Below are 6213 nucleotides of genomic sequence, written 5' to 3'. Positions count from 1 at the left end.
GCAAAGGATTATTGGTCATGTTATGTGAACGTCTAAGCAGGATGGGAATTATTTCCATCTTGTATTCTTTTAATTGACGCTGTAAGAATACAAGCATTTTTTTTTTGAAGCCATCCTTTTCTGTCTCAGTAATAACACATCATTATCAGGAGGTCTTCCCAGGACATATCTAGGATAAGAACTAATGTAATTGAGGTTTGAATCACGACTATAGTTTTTCTCTAATTTTATTCTGCTCAGCTTGCTTAGATGTTTTTGGGGTTTTTTTCAAGTTTCTAAGCTCGAACAATGACGTTTGCTTGGCCTGTCTGACTTTTTTACAGGAGTCAGGTTTAGTGTTTTGATCTCTGAAATGATTTAAAACATGTAAATCACTTTAAAGGTCATTACCCGAGATGTCTAGGCAGCACCTCCAGGTTTAGGCTTCCTTCGCTCTCCTACGTTAAATGTATGAATGGATCGGCGTGATGCAGAAACTGCGAGGAGATGATGAGCTGTAGAAAGAGGCCCATCTTGCAATTAGCTACGGATATCAATAGATTAATTCCCATGGGAGCTTTGGTAACACTTGGACAACTACTACTACCTGTTACACCGTGAGTAGCTGATAAGGGCACAGGCAGAACATGGACTTGCCCGTCACCCCTGCCGTGCACTCACCTTGCGGCTGCTGTACCTGGCAGAGACACCCAAGGCAGCACGGAGACTGGAGTGGTTCAGTGCTGCTTCCCACCCTGCGAGAGGGAAGCACGGGCTCGTCAGACGCCGAGCTGGAAGGACGTCCGCAGAGGCAGGAGGGAGCTGTAGTGGAGGTACCGGCTTGCGGTCCGGGAGACTCAAGGCTCCGGTAGTAAAAGATCTCCCGGTATCGCCTCTGCCCGTCTGTGATACAGGAGCAATTACGCACCGTGTGGTGCCCGGGGCCATTTAAATTGTAAACCCCCCAGCCTGGGGCGCTTCGTAGCACGTTTGCGTACTCTTCCTCGCCTAGATTCTGCTCGAGGAGCTAAATGCCTAATTTTCTAAGCATAACTTTGTCCCTGCTGCCCTTCTGAAGTGAATGTCACCATATTTCGTACCTCCTTTCAATGGCCATGACCACGTTGCAATATTGGCAAAAGAAGTACTACATCAGCTTCTTCTCATTTTCCCTTTCACCCTCACAAGCCCCTCATGCTCTGTTCTTCGCCTCTTCCCCAGGAGTCTTTTCCAGGTTGGGAGAAACTGTGCTAACAGTACAAGCAGCTATAAGTTTATTTAAACATGAGAAAAGAATTCTATTCTCCCAATGCCTAGTTCTATTTTTCTGAGCAGAGATGTAGCAGATATATAATCAGAATATATAGATTCTCCCTATTTATATACACACACACACACACAAATTTATAATATATCAATATGAAAAAATGTCAGCTCTCCTGAACAGTTTTCATACTAAATAACATCCCAGAAACAAGGGGAAAAATATTTTAGCCATTATGCAAATAAACAAGGGTTTGCAACTGCACCTCAGGTACAACAGCATGCTGAACCCTAATTAATAGCTCTGAAAGCAAGCAGGGAGCAGATTGCTCCAAAAGGGCCCGTGGGTGGTGGAATAAAATCTCAACTCGATGCACAGCTCCGAAGGTGCGTTTTACAAGTGCTGTGGAATTCAGCTTTGGGTACGACTGGGAGTAGGGAATTACGGCTCCTGAAGCCCTCGCCTGGTTATGTATTAAGTGTCTTTATGCCTTGGGTTGCCTCACCTAGAAAGGAAGGATGGGAATAATTTCCTTTCTCACAAACACATTGTAAATTTGCTACTATTTGTAAGGTACTTACGGAGGGGAAGGGTGTTTTCAAGGTGGGGTGGCATCACTTGCCAAGGTGACTGCAAGCATCATACACATGCCCAGCTCAGAAGCTGTTTTTTCATCTCTTCTGCTCACTAAAAGAATTTAGAAATCTTCTATAGTCGGCTTTAGGGATGAGGAACTGGTGCTGCTCTGGTCAACCAGCCTGACTAGAATCCCGAGAGTTCATGCTTGCCGCAGCCGGGGAGTGGGGCTGCAGAACTCGCCTGAAGCTTGTAGAGAGCCTGGAGCAGGTCTGGGGGATGCCACGGAGCTGATTATCATGCTGGGATTTTCATTAGCTTTACGAGACAATTTTATTAGTTTGCATAAAATACATTTCTGGCCCGTGGATGTGAGAAACAGATTTTTTGTTGTTGTATTCAGCAAAGGGAAGTGCATTTTCATGCAGACGAACACACCCTTTGCTATGTGACAGCCCAGCTCTTTGCTGTAGCGGTTGCTCATCCACCTTGCCCAGGAGGCCGCATCTGCCTCCCCATCCCTGGGGTCCACGAAGAGCCAGCCACTGCCCTCAGCATCTGCACCATCTGCCGATGAACCTGCCGGGTGCTCACCAGGACAAAATCCAGCTGGCACCTGCAGCAAGGGCCATCAGTATTGCAGGCAGGTAGTTCCATAGAAAACTCACAGCACAACTCCTTCCTCTTCTCTCTTCTCTTCTCTTCTCTTCTCTTCTCTTCTCTTCTCTTCTCTTCTCTTCTCTTCTCTTCTCTTCTCTTCTCTTCTCTTCTCTTCTCTTCTCTTCTCTTCTCTTCTCTTCTCTTCTCTTCTCTTCTCTTCTCTTCTCTTCTCTTCTCTTCTCTTCTCTTTTCTCTTCTCTTCTCTTCCCTTCTCTTTTCTCTCTTCTCCTCTTTTCTCTCCTCTCCTCTCTCTTCCCTTTCCACCCTGCATACTGGCATGCTTCTGCCAGCCGGGTTTCGAATGGCTCCAGCGACGTTTCTGCCCCCACCAGTTGCTATCTCAGGCTCTGCACCACCCTCCCAAGCAGCAGACAGGGGAAGATTAGAGGGTGGCATCCTGCAGCGCGATAATTATCAGCGCAGCTCCCAAAAAAGCCTTGACGAACAGGCTGGATCTAAGGGAGCATAAAACACCTGCACATTTCCATTCAGCTACCACGAGAGGATCTCGGCAATAACCTTCATCTCCTCCCACAACTTTCTCATTACCAAAGGATGAGGAAGAATCTGTGCACCCAATTCACATGCTGAAAATTTTCCAGAGGCTGGGGTTTATTTTTCTTTTCTTTTTTACACAACAAATACTGATTGTTTAGCCAGTAGGTCAGAGCTGGCAGCAATTTTCCTTTTTCTCAGGAAAACTGAGCTAAATTTTGTTGGTCCCCTCCTCAATGTGAACTAAAGTTATAAAAACTGATGGGTGGTTTTGTTACATTTTTTAAAACCTGGCAAAATCTTCAGCATGTGCTGCCAGAATGCATGTGAAGCCCTTTTCCTCTGCACAAAATACATAGCTAATAACATTTCAGGATTACTGTCATAAGGAAAAAAGAAAGACTTTTATATTTTTTTCCTTTTTTTTTTTTTGTTTTAAGTACTGAAAAGAGTGGGTTCACTATTCTTCTAAGAATAATAGTGGGTTTCATGCTCTGTGCACTCAAGTGCCTCCTGGCTTGCTGGTGCCTGCTCGCGAGGGTTATTTCGATGACTCTGCTCCACTGCTGAAGGATTTTTCCCTCTGCCAGCCCACAAACCTGCAGAATCATAGGAAAACCCAGGGTGAGAGTTTCTGAACTCCTTCGCCCTTGCTAGCTGATGAAGGTGGGGATAGCTCGCCGTGCCTGAGAGTCCACAGAGAAATGAAGATCTGCGAGTGCTCCCGCTGTTGGCAAAGGAGTGAGTGATGCCCAGAGGTGTCTGACAGCAGCAGTACGGACGCACCTGTTTGGACGTGAACCTCCAAGACACCGGCCTGTGCCACGACTGCTGGGAACACAGGACTGCTCGACGCCCAGCGGTGAAGAGTAAGGCAGAAGCCTGAAGCAAACATCAGGTTAATCTCTTTAACATTTGTGCTGTCCCTTGTCATTGAGCTTTCTTGCTGTTTCCACACCGCTGTTCAGGCCAGCTTGTTCTCCCTCCGCAGACGGGGTGGCTGACTTGGCTTCTGCGGAGCTGCTCTGCCACTTTGAAGAGAATCTGCATCCCTACGGAAACAAGGTTTTTCTTGGTGTTTCTTCAAAGGAATAATAGGGCTTAGCAATATGCTCAGCCTGAGAAAACTGATCAGCTCATAAAGCAGAGTGGTACTGGCTGCAATAACTTCCTATCTGTTATGAAGCTTCCCATGGCTCCAATGGGTAATTATCTCCATGTTGCGCTGACAGGTTCCCATCTGTTGAGGGCTGAACATTGCATCTTAAAAAGAAGCAGAAAGGAAGAGCACCAGTTACACTCTGACAGGTTTGCTCAGCTCCTCAGAAAACCAGAGGAACTTGATTTGAGATGCTAATGAATTCTTAGTAATCCACTTCTTTTTTTGTGCTGGGCTCTATTTCTGTGCAACACTGGAAGGTGGAGAAAACCTGAAGACAGGAAAAGTATGAGGAATATTTGTACGGAAGGAGCAGGCTGGAAAACCTAGAGGGCAGATCCTCAGCTAGGATTGAGGAACTGTGGAGGAATGACTGCAATGTGAGGTAAACCCTTAAAATCCGATGGCGGATGAACAAGGTACAGAGGGCACAGACCTGCATCACCTTTGCACCCACCTCACCCAGCAGCTTCCCTGCATTGCCTCTGTCAACCTCACATTTCCTCCATCCAAGGCTTTAGCACCATTGTCAGAGGAGGGAAGCAAGAGCAAAGACTCTGGATTCCACCTCCGGTGTCTTGGGACAGCCTGGAGGAAGCCCCTCAGCTCGCGCTGCTCCGGCGTGTTCAGCCAAGGCTCACCTCCTCCACAGGGCAGGCTGGGGTGCACGTCCTGGGGTGCATTAGGAATAGTGTGGCCAGTAGGTCGAGGGAGGTTCTCCTTCCCCTCTACTCTGCCCTGGTGAGGCCCCATCTGCAGTGCTGTGTCCAGTGCTGGGCTCCCCAGTTCAAGAAAGATGAGGAGTTACTGGAGAGAGTCCAGTGGAGGACTACGAGGATGATGAGGGGAGTTGAACATCTCTCCTGTGAGGAAAGTCTGAGGGAGCTGGGCTTGTTCAGCCTGGAGAAGAGAAGGCTGAGAGGGGACCTAATATATGCTTACAAATATCTCAAGGGTGGGTGTCCGGAGGACGGGGCCAGACTCTGTTCAGTGGTGCCCAGCGACAGGACAAGGGCCAACGGGCACAAACTGAAGCAGAGGAAGCTCCAGCTGAACAGGAGGAAGAACTTCTTCCCTCTGAGGGTGACGGAGCCCTGGCCCAGGCTGCCCAGGGTGGTTGTGGAGTCTCCTTCTCTGGAGATATTCAAGACCCACCTGGACAAGGTCCTCTGCGGCCTGCTGTAGGTGACCCTGCTTCGGCGGGAGGGTTGGGCTGGGTGACCCACAGAGGTCCCTTCCAACCCGTAACATTCTGTGATTCTGTGATTCTGTTGCACTGCTCTCTGGTTTAATGCATGCAAAGCGTTTGAAGATCCTTGGCTGAAAGGCACAGTAGAAGGACTGACCCTCAGCCACGACCAAAATGAGGTGGAGAAGGCAACGAGAAAATGACAAATCCTGGCATTTAAACCGCTTCTGCCCCACACCAAGACTCTTACGATTCTAAGAGGAATGAGGACACCTGGAAATTCTGTGTGTTAGTGAAGATCCTGCCACGGTTTTCTGCAGTCCCACGTTTCAACAGGATGCCACTTTGGCTTGATATTGCAGTGAGGACAGGGATGATGCAGCATCACAGAGCTGCAGTGAGGGTCACAGCAGCCAGGCCATGTGTTAACCCCAGTCCTTCAGTGCACAGAAAGTATTAAATAATTACCTCTTAATTTTTTTCCCTGTTTACCTATTTTTTGTTAGATTTTCCATCACCTTTTTTTTCCTCTTTTAATTCCTCCAGCTGTGCCTCATCCGTATTGCTGCACAGTTCCGCAAGCAAAATAAGATGAAAATTGGACTTTGCGCTATCAAAATTCTGACCAGCTTCTCAGCAGATCAAACCACCCCCGAGGTCTGGGCCAGGACGCCGGACGTACCCACTCCTGCCCCCGCGTAGCCCTGTGCCACCCGTCAGCCCTTCCCCGCTCTGCCAGCAGTCCTTGAATAGGAACGCCAGCCAAGGGGGGCATGGCGATTTATCCTGAGAATTCATTCAGAAGGACGATCCAAACCAGCGCCTTCATTCGCTCCATGTCTTCGCACAATGCACGGCAGCGCCTGTGCTGGATGGGTCAACAATCCCCCC

Source organism: Opisthocomus hoazin, chromosome 26 (assembly GCF_030867145.1).
Source record: "Opisthocomus hoazin isolate bOpiHoa1 chromosome 26, bOpiHoa1.hap1, whole genome shotgun sequence".
NCBI lineage: Eukaryota > Metazoa > Chordata > Aves > Opisthocomiformes > Opisthocomidae > Opisthocomus > Opisthocomus hoazin.
This window is presented reverse-complemented; position numbering follows the sequence as displayed.